The sequence below is a fragment of the Siphateles boraxobius genome, unplaced genomic scaffold (assembly GCF_051911475.1).
Source record: "Siphateles boraxobius isolate OS27281-9 unplaced genomic scaffold, OSU_SipBor_1 25, whole genome shotgun sequence".
Taxonomy (NCBI): domain Eukaryota; kingdom Metazoa; phylum Chordata; class Actinopteri; order Cypriniformes; family Leuciscidae; genus Siphateles; species Siphateles boraxobius.
The window spans coordinates 2,637,210-2,651,531 of record NW_027508866.1 but is presented as its reverse complement, the minus strand read 5'-3'; the positions used below and the strand labels follow the sequence as shown (position 1 = coordinate 2,651,531).

The following is a 14,322-nucleotide window of genomic DNA, read 5'->3' as shown; positions in this document are numbered from 1 at the left end:
TGGAGTTTCTTTGAATAACTTTTCATTGACTTTTTGCAGCATCGGCTTAGAGCAAGCGCAACAAGCACGCCCTAGTAACAGCCTCCCTAGGTGGGAGGCTGATGCCTTTTAGTTCAAAGTCAAGCCTACGGCATAGCCTATATGCGGCTGTTTACATTTAGAGCCCGCCATTTCTGTTCCATGTGTTTTTCTCCAATTACACAGCCATTTTGGTTATATGGACAAAACAAACGTATCAATGATGTTTTTCGATGACTAGATTAATTTAAAGTTCATGACTCTTTCCCACCTGTTTTGTGTGTAGTCTGCCTCTCTGCTTTCGTACGCAAAGCCTTCGTCGTAGGTCCAGTGCAAAAGCAAGAAGTGGCCTTTTCCCCTTAGGCCACTGGGCCTCTTGCGCACAGTGCTTTGTGTAATTTCAGCCTGAAAGGGCACATGCACGGGCAGGCAAGAATGATTCACTGACAGTCTGACGCACACAAAACCCCACCACAGCTATCCGAAGTTTGTCCGTTCTATGCTAACTCAGATCTTGCGGTCATTATTGCTTTGAACAAACCATCCTTGAATTTGTCGAACATCCAACTTAAATATAGCCCATTAAAGACGACCCAGGTGGGACTTGAACTCACAATCTCCAGCTCCGGAGGCTGATGCCTTATCCATTAGGCCACTGGGCCTTGTCTGGAGTTCTTTTTCCTTTGATCAGTAATTTGGCTTCAAGGGGTTTCTAACGCTCAAACAGCTACACTTTCGTATCTCGACGCCAGGTCGTGTTCCGTCTTTGAGATGGGCTTCACTGAATTTGTGGCGCCCTCCCGAAAAACTTAATGTAAAAGAGGCTCGTTGGTCTAGGGGTATGATTCTCGCTTTGGGTGCGAGAGGTCCCGGGTTCAAATCCCGGACGAGCCCGGGGATTTCAGACCAAGCAGCTAGAGCAACAAGGTTGGATCCTTCCTTTTGCAGCACTGAGCCAAACTCAAAACTGTCATGTTTTTGAAACCCTTACTACTGCTTGTGTTCATCTGTACTACAACATAGCCAAGATTCAGCCAGATGACAAGCGCTTATTTCCTTGCACAGAATATACTCTGAATCGCTGCCTGCCAGAGAGTACGGCTCCCTAACGACAAACGCTCTTATTAAAACTAGTCCCCTCTCATTCTGTTTGAGGCCAGCGTTCGGTGATTGTACAAGTGTACGCAAGTAGCCCCATCCAGCGTCAGGCAGGCTCGTTGGTCTAGTGGTATGATTCTCGCTTCGGGTGCTAGAGATCCCGGCTTCAAATCCCGGACGAGCCCTCTCACCTTTAGTATGAGTTCAAGGGTTCTCTGACTCTGTATGCAATTGCATGTGATACCACAGGATTTTTTTTTCTTTTTTTAAGCTGGGTGATAAAACAAATTGTGCTCTTCTTGGTGTATGAAAGGCATTGTTTTCCCTTAGAAGTTGACAGAGAAGAAAGCTCATTCTGACGGAGAAGAAAGCTCATTCAGAAGCTCAAGCCCGCTTGAATGAGTCAGTCAGAAACTAGACTTGCTGAAGTTCTCTCTGGAGCTGAGACTCAGTGAGTTGCCCAAAAATCACCCGAAGGGCAATCTGATTATGGAGGAGTTAGCCATGTTGTCCTCCCCACCTCTCAGCCCTTGCCAAAGCATTTACTTTTCTTTATCAACAACTTCATAGTCTGGCCATTTACTGCAACCCACATAGTACTTGACGTCACGTTCTGCAGCATCAGAGGCTGATGCTTTGGCAAAATTGAACTTTTTTCGCAGGTCTGTAGATGCTGTAGTGGGATTCAAAGCATTTTAAATCGCTCTTAACTGAATTACCGTGGCTCTTTTGCAGAAACGCTAAGCACGGGTATACTTGTTGTTCTGTGGAGTTTCTTTGAACAACTTTTCATTGACTTTTTGCAGCATCGGCTTAGAGCAAGCGCAACAAGCACGCCCTAGTAACAGCCTCCCTAGGTGGGAGGCTGATGCCTTTTAGTTCAAAGTCAAGCCTACGGCATAGCCTATATGCGGCTGTTTACATTTAGAGCCCGCCATTTCTGTTCCATGTGTTTTTCTCCAATTACACAGCCATTTTGGTTATATGGACAAAACAAACGTATCAATGATGTTTTTCGATGACTAGATTAATTTAAAGTTCATGACTCTTTCCCACCTGTTTTGTGTGTAGTCTGCCTCTCTGCTTTCGTACGCAAAGCCTTCGTCGTAGGTCCAGTGCAAAAGCAAGAAGTGGCCTTTTCCCCTTAGGCCACTGGGCCTCTTGCGCACAGTGCTTTGTGTAATTTCAGCCTGAAAGGGCACATGCACGGGCAGGCAAGAATGATTCACTGACAGTCTGACGCACACAAAACCCCACCACAGCTATCCGAAGTTTGTCCGTTCTATGCTAACTCAGATCTTGCGGTCATTATTGCTTTGAACAAACCATCCTTGAATTTGTCGAACATCCAACTTAAATATAGCCCATTAAAGACGACCCAGGTGGGACTTGAACTCACAATCTCCAGCTCCGGAGGCTGATGCCTTATCCATTAGGCCACTGGGCCTTGTCTGGAGTTCTTTTTCCTTTGATCAGTAATTTGGCTTCAAGGGGTTTCTAACGCTCAAACAGCTACACTTTCGTATCTCGACGCCAGGTCGTGTTCCGTCTTTGAGATGGGCTTCACTGAATTTGTGGCGCCCTCCCGAAAAACTTAATGTAAAAGAGGCTCGTTGGTCTAGGGGTATGATTCTCGCTTTGGGTGCGAGAGGTCCCGGGTTCAAATCCCGGACGAGCCCGGGGATTTCAGACCAAGCAGCTAGAGCAACAAGGTTGGATCCTTCCTTTTGCAGCACTGAGCCAAACTCAAAACTGTCATGTTTTTGAAACCCTTACTACTGCTTGTGTTCATCTGTACTACAACATAGCCAAGATTCAGCCAGATGACAAGCGCTTATTTCCTTGCACAGAATATACTCTGAATCGCTGCCTGCCAGAGAGTACGGCTCCCTAACGACAAACGCTCTTATTAAAACTAGTCCCCTCTCATTCTGTTTGAGGCCAGCGTTCGGTGATTGTACAAGTGTACGCAAGTAGCCCCATCCAGCGTCAGGCAGGCTCGTTGGTCTAGTGGTATGATTCTCGCTTCGGGTGCTAGAGATCCCGGCTTCAAATCCCGGACGAGCCCTCTCACCTTTAGTATGAGTTCAAGGGTTCTCTGACTCTGTATGCAATTGCATGTGATACCACAGGATTTTTTTTTCTTTTTTTAAGCTGGGTGATAAAACAAATTGTGCTCTTCTTGGTGTATGAAAGGCATTGTTTTCCCTTAGAAGTTGACAGAGAAGAAAGCTCATTCTGACGGAGAAGAAAGCTCATTCAGAAGCTCAAGCCCGCTTGAATGAGTCAGTCAGAAACTAGACTTGCTGAAGTTCTCTCTGGAGCTGAGACTCAGTGAGTTGCCCAAAAATCACCCGAAGGGCAATCTGATTATGGAGGAGTTAGCCATGTTGTCCTCCCCACCTCTCAGCCCTTGCCAAAGCATTTACTTTTCTTTATCAACAACTTCATAGTCTGGCCATTTACTGCAACCCACATAGTACTTGACGTCACGTTCTGCAGCATCAGAGGCTGATGCTTTGGCAAAATTGAACTTTTTTCGCAGGTCTGTAGATGCTGTAGTGGGATTCAAAGCATTTTAAATCGCTCTTAACTGAATTACCGTGGCTCTTTTGCAGAAACGCTAAGCACGGGTATACTTGTTGTTCTGTGGAGTTTCTTTGAACAACTTTTCATTGACTTTTTGCAGCATCGGCTTAGAGCAAGCGCAACAAGCACGCCCTAGTAACAGCCTCCCTAGGTGGGAGGCTGATGCCTTTTAGTTCAAAGTCAAGCCTACGGCATAGCCTATATGCGGCTGTTTACATTTAGAGCCCGCCATTTCTGTTCCATGTGTTTTTCTCCAATTACACAGCCATTTTGGTTATATGGACAAAACAAACGTATCAATGATGTTTTTCGATGACTAGATTAATTTAAAGTTCATGACTCTTTCCCACCTGTTTTGTGTGTAGTCTGCCTCTCTGCTTTCGTACGCAAAGCCTTCGTCGTAGGTCCAGTGCAAAAGCAAGAAGTGGCCTTTTCCCCTTAGGCCACTGGGCCTCTTGCGCACAGTGCTTTGTGTAATTTCAGCCTGAAAGGGCACATGCACGGGCAGGCAAGAATGATTCACTGACAGTCTGACGCACACAAAACCCCACCACAGCTATCCGAAGTTTGTCCGTTCTATGCTAACTCAGATCTTGCGGTCATTATTGCTTTGAACAAACCATCCTTGAATTTGTCGAACATCCAACTTAAATATAGCCCATTAAAGACGACCCAGGTGGGACTTGAACCCACAATCTCCAGCTCCGGAGGCTGATGCCTTATCCATTAGGCCTTACTACTATAAGCTTACTACTGCTTGTGTTCATCTGTACTACAACATAGCCAAGATTCAGCCAGATGACAAGCGCTTATTTCCTTGCACAGAACGAACTCAGAATCGCTGCCTGCCAGGGAGTGTGGCTCCCTAACGACAAACGCTTTCTATTAAAACTAGTGCCTTCCCATTCTGTAAGAGGCCAGCATTCAGTGACTCTACAACTGTACGCAAGTAGCCGAATCTATTGTCAGTCAGGCTCGTTGGTCTAGGGGTATGATTCTCGCTTCGGGTGCGAGAGGTCCCGGGTTCAAATCCCGGACGAGCCCAGCAGTTTCAGAACAAGCAGCCAGTCAGATGACAGGCGTTTATTTCCTGCACAGAATGTACTCTGAATCGCTGCCTGCCAGAGAGTACGGCTCCCTAACGACAAACGGTCTTATTAAAACTAGTCCCTGCTCATTCTGTTTGAGGCCAGCGTTCGGTGACTGTACAAGTGTACGCAAGTAGCCCCATCCAGCGTCAGGCAGGCTCGTTGGTCTAGTGGTATGATTCTCGCTTCGGGTGCTAGAGATCCCGGCTTCAAATCCCGGACGAGCCCTCTCACCTTTAGTATGAGTTCAAGGGTTCTCTGACTCTGTATGCAATTGCATGTGATACCACAGGATTTTTTTTTCTTTTTTTAAGCTGGGTGATAAAACAAATTGTGCTCTTCTTGGTGTATGAAAGGCATTGTTTTCCCTTAGAAGTTGACAGAGAAGAAAGCTCATTCTGACGGAGAAGAAAGCTCATTCAGAAGCTCAAGCCCGCTTGAATGAGTCAGTCAGAAACTAGACTTGCTGAAGTTCTCTCTGGAGCTGAGACTCAGTGAGTTGCCCAAAAATCACCCGAAGGGCAATCTGATTATGGAGGAGTTAGCCATGTTGTCCTCCCCACCTCTCAGCCCTTGCCAAAGCATTTACTTTTCTTTATCAACAACTTCATAGTCTGGCCATTTACTGCAACCCACATAGTACTTGACGTCACGTTCTGCAGCATCAGAGGCTGATGCTTTGGCAAAATTGAACTTTTTTCGCAGGTCTGTAGATGCTGTAGTGGGATTCAAAGCATTTTAAATCGCTCTTAACTGAATTACCGTGGCTCTTTTGCAGAAACGCTAAACACGGGTATACTTGTTGTTCTGTGGAGTTTCTTTGAATAACTTTTCATTGACTTTTTGCAGCATCGGCTTAGAGCAAGCGCAACAAGCACGCCCTAGTAACAGCCTCCCTAGGTGGGAGGCTGATGCCTTTTAGTTCAAAGTCAAGCCTACGGCATAGCCTATATGCGGCTGTTTACATTTAGAGCCCGCCATTTCTGTTCCATGTGTTTTTCTCCAATTACACAGCCATTTTGGTTATATGGACAAAACAAACGTATCAATGATGTTTTTCGATGACTAGATTAATTTAAAGTTCATGACTCTTTCCCACCTGTTTTGTGTGTAGTCTGCCTCTCTGCTTTCGTACGCAAAGCCTTCGTCGTAGGTCCAGTGCAAAAGCAAGAAGTGGCCTTTTCCCCTTAGGCCACTGGGCCTCTTGCGCACAGTGCTTTGTGTAATTTCAGCCTGAAAGGGCACATGCACGGGCAGGCAAGAATGATTCACTGACAGTCTGACGCACACAAAACCCCACCACAGCTATCCGAAGTTTGTCCGTTCTATGCTAACTCAGATCTTGCGGTCATTATTGCTTTGAACAAACCATCCTTGAATTTGTCGAACATCCAACTTAAATATAGCCCATTAAAGACGACCCAGGTGGGACTTGAACCCACAATCTCCAGCTCCGGAGGCTGATGCCTTATCCATTAGGCCACTGGGCCTTGTCTGGAGTTCTTTTTCCTTTGATCAGTAATTTGGCTTCAAGGGGTTTCTAACGCTCAAACAGCTACACTTTCGTATCTCGACGCCAGGTCGTGTTCCGTCTTTGAGATGGGCTTCACTGAATTTGTGGCGCCCTCCCGAAAGATTTAATGTAAAAGAGGCTCGTTGGTCTAGGGGTATGATTCTCGCTTTGGGTGCGAGAGATCCCGGGTTCAAATCCCGGACGAGCCCGGGGATTTCAGACCAAGCAGCTAGAGCAACAAGGTTGGATCCTTCCTTTTGCAGCACTGAGCCAAACTCAAAACTGTCATGTTTTTGAAACCCTTACTACTGCTTGTGTTCATCTGTACTACAACACAGTCAGATGACAAGCGTTTATTTCCTGCACAGAATGTACTCTGAATCGCTGCCTGCCAGAGAGTACGGCTCCCTAACGACAAACGCTCTTATTAAAACTAGTCCCTGCTCATTCTGTTTGAGGCCAGCGTTCGGTGACTGTACAAGTGTACGCAAGTAGCCCCATCCAGCGTCAGGCAGGCTCGTTGGTCTAGTGGTATGATTCTCGCTTCGGGTGCTAGAGATCCCGGCTTCAAATCCCGGGCGAGCCCTCTCACCTTTAGTATGAGTTCAAGGGTTCTCTGACTCTGTATGCAATTGCATGTGATACCACAGGATTTTTTTTTTCTTTTTTTAAGGTGGGTGATAAAACAAATTGTGCTCTTCTTGGTGTATGAAAGGCATTGTTTTCCCTTAGAAGTTGACAGAGAAGAAAGCTCATTCTGACGGAGAAGAAAGCTCATTCAGAAGCTCAAGCCCGCTTGAATGAGTCAGTCAGAAACTAGACTTGCTGAAGTTCTCTCTGGAGCTGAGACTCAGTGAGTTGCCAGGCAAGAATGATTCACTGACAGTCTGACGCACACAAAACCCCACCACAGCTATCCGAAGTTTGTCCGTTCTATGCTAACTCAGATCTTGCGGTCATTATTGCTTTAAACAAACCATCCTTGAATTTGTCGAACATCCAACTTAAATATAGCCCATTAAAGCAACCCAGGTGGGACTTGAACTCACAATCTCCAGCTCCCGAGGCTGATGCCTTATCCATTAGGCCACTGGACCTTGTCTGGAGTTCTTTTTCCTGTGATCAGTAATTTGGCTTCAAAGGGTTTCTAACGCTCAAACAGCTACACTTTCGTATCTCGACGCCGGGTCGTTTTCCGTCTTTGAGATGGGCTTCACTGAATTTGTGGAAATTCGCTTTGGCAAAATTGAACTTTTTTCGCAGGTCTGTAGATGCTGTAGTGGGATTCAAAGCATTTTAAATCGCTCTTAACTGAATTACCGTGGCTCTTTTGCAGAAACGCTAAGCACGGGTATACTTGTTGTTCTGTGGAGTTTCTTTGAACAACTTTTCATTGACTTTTTGCAGCATCGGCTTAGAGCAAGCGCAACAAGCACGCCCTAGTAACAGCCTCCCTAGGTGGGAGGCTGATGCCTTTTAGTTCAAAGTCAAGCCTACGGCATAGCCTATATGCGGCTGTTTACATTTAGAGCCCGCCATTTCTGTTCCATGTGTTTTTCTCCAATTACACAGCCATTTTGGTTATATGGACAAAACAAACGTATCAATGATGTTTTTCGATGACTAGATTAATTTAAAGTTCATGACTCTTTCCCACCTGTTTTGTGTGTAGTCTGCCTCTCTGCTTTCGTACGTAAAGCCTTCGTCGTAGGTCCAGTGCAAAAGCAAGAAGTGGCCTTTTCCCCTTAGGCCACTGGGACTCTTGCGCTCAGTGCTTTGTGTAATTTCAGCCTGAAAGGGCACATGCACGGGCAGGCAAGAATGATTCACTGACAGTCTGATGCACACAAAACCCCACCACAGCTATCCGAAGTTTGTCCGTTCTATGCTAACTCAGATCTTGCGGTCATTATTGCTTTGAACAAACCATCCTTGAATTTGTCGAACATCCAACTTAAATATAGCCCATTAAAGACGACCCAGGTGGGACTTGAACTCACAATCTCCAGCTCCGGAGGCTGATGCCTTATCCATTAGGCCACTGGGCCTTGTCTGGAGTTCTTTTTCCTTTGATCAGTAATTTGGCTTCAAGGGGTTTCTAACGCTCAAACAGCTACACTTTCGTATCTCGACGCCAGGTCGTGTTCCGTCTTTGAGATGGGCTTCACTGAATTTGTGGCGCCCTCCCGAAAGACTTAATGTAAAAGAGGCTCGTTGGTCTAGGGGTATGATTCTCGCTTTGGGTGCGAGAGGTCCTGGGTTCAAATCCCGGACGAGCCCGGGGATTTCAGACCAAGCAGCTAGAAAAAACAAGGTTGGATCCTTCCTTTTGCAGCACTGAGCCAAACTCAAAACTGTCATGTTTTTGAAACCCTTACTACTGCTTGTGTTCATCTGTACTACAACATAGCCAAGATTCAGCCAGATGACAAGCGCTTATTTCCTTGCACAGAACGAACTCAGAATCGCTGCCTGCCAGGGAGTGTGGCTCCCTAACGACAAACGCTTTCTATTAAAACTAGTGCCTTTACGCAAGTAGCCGAATCTATTGTCAGTCAGGCTCGTTGGTCTAGGGGTATGTTTCTCGCTTCGGGTGCGAGAGGTCCCGGGTTCAAATCCCGGACGCGCCCAGCAGTTTCAGAACAAGCAGCCAGTCAGATGACAAGCGTTTATTTCCTGCACAGAATGTACTCTGAATCGCTGCCTGCCAGAGAGTACGGCTCCCTAACGACAAACGCTCTTATTAAAACTAGTCCCTGCTCATTCTGTTTGAGGCCAGCGTTCGGTGACTGTACAAGTGTACGCAAGTAGCCCCATCCAGCGTCAGGCAGGCTCGTTGGTCTAGTGGTATGATTCTCGCTTCGGGGTGCTAGAGATCCCGGCTTCAAATCCCGGACGAGCCCTCTCACCTTTAGTATGAGTTCAAGGGTTCTCTGACTCTGTATGCAATTGCATGTGATACCACAGGATTTTTTTTTCTTTTTTTAAGCTGGGTGATAAAACAAATTGTGCTCTTCTTGGTGTATGAAAGGCATTGTTTTCCCTTAGAAGTTGACAGAGAAGAAAGCTCATTCTGACGGAGAAGAAAGCTCATTCAGAAGCTCAAGCCCGCTTGAATGAGTCAGTCAGAAACTAGACTTGCTGAAGTTCTCTCTGGAGCTGAGACTCAGTGAGTTGCCCAAAAATCACCCGAAGGGCAATCTGATTATGGAGGAGTCAGCCATGTTGTCCTCCCCACCTCTCAGCCCCCGCCAAAGCATTTACTTTTCTTTATCAACAACTTCATAGTCTGGCCATTTACTGCAACCCACATAGTACTTGACGTCACGTTCTGCAGCATCAGAGGCTGATGCTTTGGCAAAATTGAACTTTTTTCGCAGGTCTGTAGATGCTGTAGTGGGATTCAAAGCATTTTAAATAGCTCTTAACTGAATTACCGTGGCTCTTTTGCAGAAACGCTAAGCACGGGTATACTTGTTCTGTGGAGTTTCTTTGAACAACTTTTCATTGACTTTTTGCAGCATCGGCTTAGAGCAAGCGCAACAAGCACGCCCTAGTAACAGCCTCCCTAGGTGGAGGGCTGATGCCTTTTAGTTCAAAGTCAAGCCTACGGCATAGCCTATATGCGGCTGTTTACATTTAGAGCCCGCCATTTCTGTTCCATGTGTTTTTCTCCAATTACACAGCCATTTTGGTTATATGGACAAAACAAACGTATCAATGATGTTTTTCGATGACTAGATTAATTTAAAGTTCATGACTCTTTCCCACCTGTTTTGTGTGTAGTCTGCCTCTCTGCTTTCGTACGCAAAGCCTTCGTCGTAGGTCCAGTGCAAAAGCAAGAAGTGGCCTTTTCCCCTTAGGCCACTGGGCCTCTTGCGCACAGTGCTTTGTGTAATTTCAGCCTGAAAGGGCACATGCACGGGCAGGCAAGAATGATTCACTGACAGTCTGACGCACACAAAACCCCACCACAGCTATCCGAAGTTTGTCCGTTCTATGCTAACTCAGATCTTGCGGTCATTATTGCTTTGAACAAACCATCCTTGAATTTGTCGAACATCCAACTTAAATATAGCCCATTAAAGCAACCCAGGTGGGACTTGAACTCACAATCTCCAGCTCCCGAGGCTGATGCCTTATCCATTAGGCCACTGGGCCTTGTCTGGAGTTCATTTTCCTTTGATCAGTAATTTGGCTTCAAAGGGTTTCTAACGCTCAAACAGATACACTTTCGTATCTCGACGCCGGGTCGTGTTCCGTCTTTGAGATGGGCTTCACTGAATTTGTGGCGCCCTCCCGAAAGACTTAATGTAAAAGAGGCTCGTTGGTCTAGGGGTATGATTCTCGCTTTGGGTGCGAGAGGTCCCGGGTTCAAATCCCGGACGAGCCCGGGGATTTCAGACCAAGCAGCTAGAGCAACAAGGTTGAATCCTTCCTTTTGCAGCACTGAGCCAAACTCAAAACTGTCATGTTTTTGAAACCCTTACTACTGCTTGTGTTCATCTGTACTACAACACAGTCAGATGACAAGCGTTTATTTCCTGCACAGAATGTACTCTGAATCGCTGCCTGCCAGAGAGTACGGCTCCCTAACGACAAACGCTCTTATTAAAACTAGTCCCTGCTCATTCTGTTTGAGGCCAGCGTTCGGTGACTGTACAAGTGTACGCAAGTAGCCCCATCCAGCGTCAGGCAGGATCGTTGGTCTAGTGGTATGATTCTCGCTTCGGTTGCTAGAGATCCCGGCTTCAAATCCTGGACGAGCCCTCTCACCTTTAGTATGAGTTCAAGGGTTCTCTGACTCTGTATGCAATTGCATGTGATACCACAGGATTTTTTTTTCTTTTTTTAAGCTGGGTGATAAAACGAATTGTGCTCTTCTTGGTGTATGAAAGGCATTGTTTTCCCTTAGAAGTTGACAGAGAAGAAAGCTCATTCTGACGGAGAAGAAAGCTCATTCAGAAGCTCAAGCCCGCTTGAATGAGTCAGTCAGAAACTAGACTTGCTGAAGTTCTCACTGGAGGTGAGACTCAGTGAGTTGCCCAAAAATCACCCGAAGGGCAATCTGATTATGGAGGAGTTAGCCATGTTGTCCTCCCCACCTCTCAGCCCCCGCCAAAGCATTTACTTTTCTTTATCAACAACTTCATAGTCTGGCCATTTACTGCAACCCACATAGTACTTGACGTCACGTTCTGCAGCATCAGAGGCTGATGCTTTGGCAAAATTGAACTTTTTTCGCAGGTCTGTAGATGCTGTAGTGGGATTCAAAGCATTTTAAATCGCTCTTAACTGAATTACCGTGGCTCTTTTGCAGAAACGCTAAACATGGGTATACTTGTTGTTCTGTGGAGTTTCTTTGAATAACTTTTCATTGACTTTTTGCAGCATCGGCTTAGAGCAAGCGCAACAAGCACGCCCTAGTAACAGCCTCCCTAGGTGGGAGGCTGATGCCTTTTAGTTCAAAGTCAAGCCTACGGCATAGCCTATATGCGGCTGTTTACATTTAGAGCCCGCCATTTCTGTTCCATGTGTTTTTCTCCAATTACACAGCCATTTTGGTTATATGGACAAAACAAACGTATCAATGATGTTTTTCGATGACTAGATTAATTTAAAGTTCATGACTCTTTCCCACCTGTTTTGTGTGTAGTCTGCCTCTCTGCTTTCGTACGCAAAGCCTTCGTCGTAGGTCCAGTGCAAAAGCAAGAAGTGGCCTTTTCCCCTTAGGCCACTGGGCCTCTTGCGCACAGTGCTTTGTGTAATTTCAGCCTGAAAGGGCACATGCACGGGCAGGCAAGAATGATTCACTGACAGTCTGACGCACACAAAACCCCACCACAGCTATCCGAAGTTTGTCCGTTCTATGCTAACTCAGATCTTGCGGTCATTATTGCTTTGAACAAACCATCCTTGAATTTGTCGAACATCCAACTTAAATATAGCCCATTAAAGCAACCCAGGTGGGACTTGAACTCACAATCTCCAGCTCCCGAGGCTGATGCCTTATCCATTAGGCCACTGGGCCTTGTCTGGAGTTCTTTTTCCTTTGATCAGTAATTTGGCTTCAAAGGGTTTCTAACGCTCAAACAGCTACACTTTCGTATCTCGACGCCGGGTCGTGTTCCGTCTTTGAGATGGGCTTCACTGAATTTGTGGCGCCCTCCCGAAAGACTTAATGTAAAAGAGGCTCGTTGGTCTAGGGGTATGATTCTCGCTTTGGGTGCGAGAGGTCCCGGGTTCAAATCCCGGACGAGCCCGGGGATTTCAGACCAAGCAGCTAGAGCAACAAGGTTGAATCCTTCCTTTTGCAGCACTGAGCCAAACTCAAAACTGTCATGTTTTTGAAACCCTTACTACTGCTTGTGTTCATCTGTACTACAACACAGTCAGATGACAAGCGTTTATTTCCTGCACAGAATGTACTCTGAATCGCTGCCTGCCAGAGAGTACGGCTCCCTAACGACAAACGCTCTTATTAAAACTAGTCCCTGCTCATTCTGTTTGAGGCCAGCGTTCGGTGACTGTACAAGTGTACGCAAGTAGCCCCATCCAGCGTCAGGCAGGATCGTTGGTCTAGTGGTATGATTCTCGCTTCGGGTGCTAGAGATCCCGGCTTCAAATCCTGGACGAGCCCTCTCACCTTTAGTATGAGTTCAAGGGTTCTCTGACTCTGTATGCAATTGCATGTGATACCACAGGATTTTTTTTTCTTTTTTTAAGCTGGGTGATAAAACGAATTGTGCTCTTCTTGGTGTATGAAAGGCATTGTTTTCCCTTAGAAGTTGACAGAGAAGAAAGCTCATTCTGACGGAGAAGAAAGCTCATTCAGAAGCTCAAGCCCGCTTGAATGAGTCAGTCAGAAACTAGACTTGCTGAAGTTCTCTCTGGAGGTGAGACTCAGTGAGTTGCCCAAAAATCACCCGAAGGGCAATCTGATTATGGAGGAGTTAGCCATGTTGTCCTCCCCACCTCTCAGCCCCCGCCAAAGCATTTACTTTTCTTTATCAACAACTTCATAGTCTGGCCATTTACTGCAACCCACATAGTACTTGACGTCACGTTCTGCAGCATCAGAGGCTGATGCTTTGGCAAAATTGAACTTTTTTCGCAGGTCTGTAGATGCTGTAGTGGGATTCAAAGCATTTTAAATCGCTCTTAACTGAATTACCGTGGCTCTTTTGCAGAAACGCTAAACACGGGTATACTTGTTGTTCTGTGGAGTTTCTTTGAATAACTTTTCATTGACTTTTTGCAGCATCGGCTTAGAGCAAGCGCAACAAGCACGCCCTAGTAACAGCCTCCCTAGGTGGGAGGCTGATGCCTTTTAGTTCAAAGTCAAGCCTACGGCATAGCCTATATGCGGCTGTTTACATTTAGAGCCCGCCATTTCTGTTCCATGTGTTTTTCTCCAATTACACAGCCATTTTGGTTATATGGACAAAACAAACGTATCAATGATGTTTTTCGATGACTAGATTAATTTAAAGTTCATGACTCTTTCCCACCTGTTTTGTGTGTAGTCTGCCTCTCTGCTTTCGTACGCAAAGCCTTCGTCGTAGGTCCAGTGCAAAAGCAAGAAGTGGCCTTTTCCCCTTAGGCCACTGGGCCTCTTGCGCACAGTGCTTTGTGTAATTTCAGCCTGAAAGGGCACATGCACGGGCAGGCAAGAATGATTCACTGACAGTCTGACGCACACAAAACCCCACCACAGCTATCCGAAGTTTGTCCGTTCTATGCTAACTCAGATCTTGCGGTCATTATTGCTTTGAACAAACCATCCTTGAATTTGTCGAACATCCAACTTAAATATAGCCCATTAAAGCAACCCAGGTGGGACTTGAACTCACAATCTCCAGCTCCCGAGGCTGATGCCTTATCCATTAGGCCACTGGGCCTTGTCTGGAGTTCTTTTTCCTTTGATCAGTAATTTGGCTTCAAGGGGTTTCTAACGCTCAAACAGCTACACTTTCGTATCTCGACGCCGGGTCGTGTTCCGTCTTTGAGATGGGC

At 46.2% G+C, this 14,322-nt stretch overlaps 14 non-coding genes across 14 annotated transcripts; 7 read left to right on the top strand and 7 right to left on the bottom strand.

Moving 5' to 3' along the window:
- Positions 1-607: 607 nt before the first annotated feature.
- trnar-ccg (transfer RNA arginine (anticodon CCG)) lies at positions 608-680 on the bottom strand. The gene has a single exon. It is a non-coding gene; the product is annotated as a tRNA-Arg (tRNA).
- Positions 681-840: 160 nt separating this feature from the next.
- Positions 841-912, top strand: trnap-ugg (transfer RNA proline (anticodon UGG)). The gene has a single exon. It is a non-coding gene; the product is annotated as a tRNA-Pro (tRNA).
- Positions 913-2,490: 1,578 nt separating this feature from the next.
- Positions 2,491-2,563, bottom strand: trnar-ccg (transfer RNA arginine (anticodon CCG)). The gene has a single exon. It is a non-coding gene; the product is annotated as a tRNA-Arg (tRNA).
- A 160-nt stretch (positions 2,564-2,723) lies between these two features.
- Positions 2,724-2,795, top strand: trnap-ugg (transfer RNA proline (anticodon UGG)). Its single transcript has one exon. It is a non-coding gene; the product is annotated as a tRNA-Pro (tRNA).
- A 1,882-nt stretch (positions 2,796-4,677) lies between these two features.
- On the top strand, positions 4,678-4,749 carry trnap-cgg (transfer RNA proline (anticodon CGG)). Its single transcript has one exon. It is a non-coding gene; the product is annotated as a tRNA-Pro (tRNA).
- Positions 4,750-6,210: 1,461 nt separating this feature from the next.
- On the bottom strand, positions 6,211-6,283 carry trnar-ccg (transfer RNA arginine (anticodon CCG)). The gene has a single exon. It is a non-coding gene; the product is annotated as a tRNA-Arg (tRNA).
- A 160-nt stretch (positions 6,284-6,443) lies between these two features.
- Positions 6,444-6,515, top strand: trnap-ugg (transfer RNA proline (anticodon UGG)). Its single transcript has one exon. It is a non-coding gene; the product is annotated as a tRNA-Pro (tRNA).
- Positions 6,516-8,281: 1,766 nt separating this feature from the next.
- trnar-ccg (transfer RNA arginine (anticodon CCG)) lies at positions 8,282-8,354 on the bottom strand. Its single transcript has one exon. It is a non-coding gene; the product is annotated as a tRNA-Arg (tRNA).
- A 160-nt stretch (positions 8,355-8,514) lies between these two features.
- Positions 8,515-8,586, top strand: trnap-ugg (transfer RNA proline (anticodon UGG)). The gene has a single exon. It is a non-coding gene; the product is annotated as a tRNA-Pro (tRNA).
- A 1,808-nt stretch (positions 8,587-10,394) lies between these two features.
- trnap-cgg (transfer RNA proline (anticodon CGG)) lies at positions 10,395-10,467 on the bottom strand. Its single transcript has one exon. It is a non-coding gene; the product is annotated as a tRNA-Pro (tRNA).
- A 160-nt stretch (positions 10,468-10,627) lies between these two features.
- Positions 10,628-10,699, top strand: trnap-ugg (transfer RNA proline (anticodon UGG)). Its single transcript has one exon. It is a non-coding gene; the product is annotated as a tRNA-Pro (tRNA).
- A 1,565-nt stretch (positions 10,700-12,264) lies between these two features.
- On the bottom strand, positions 12,265-12,337 carry trnap-cgg (transfer RNA proline (anticodon CGG)). The gene has a single exon. It is a non-coding gene; the product is annotated as a tRNA-Pro (tRNA).
- Positions 12,338-12,497: 160 nt separating this feature from the next.
- On the top strand, positions 12,498-12,569 carry trnap-ugg (transfer RNA proline (anticodon UGG)). The gene has a single exon. It is a non-coding gene; the product is annotated as a tRNA-Pro (tRNA).
- Positions 12,570-14,134: 1,565 nt separating this feature from the next.
- On the bottom strand, positions 14,135-14,207 carry trnap-cgg (transfer RNA proline (anticodon CGG)). Its single transcript has one exon. It is a non-coding gene; the product is annotated as a tRNA-Pro (tRNA).
- Positions 14,208-14,322: the final 115 nt, after the last annotated feature.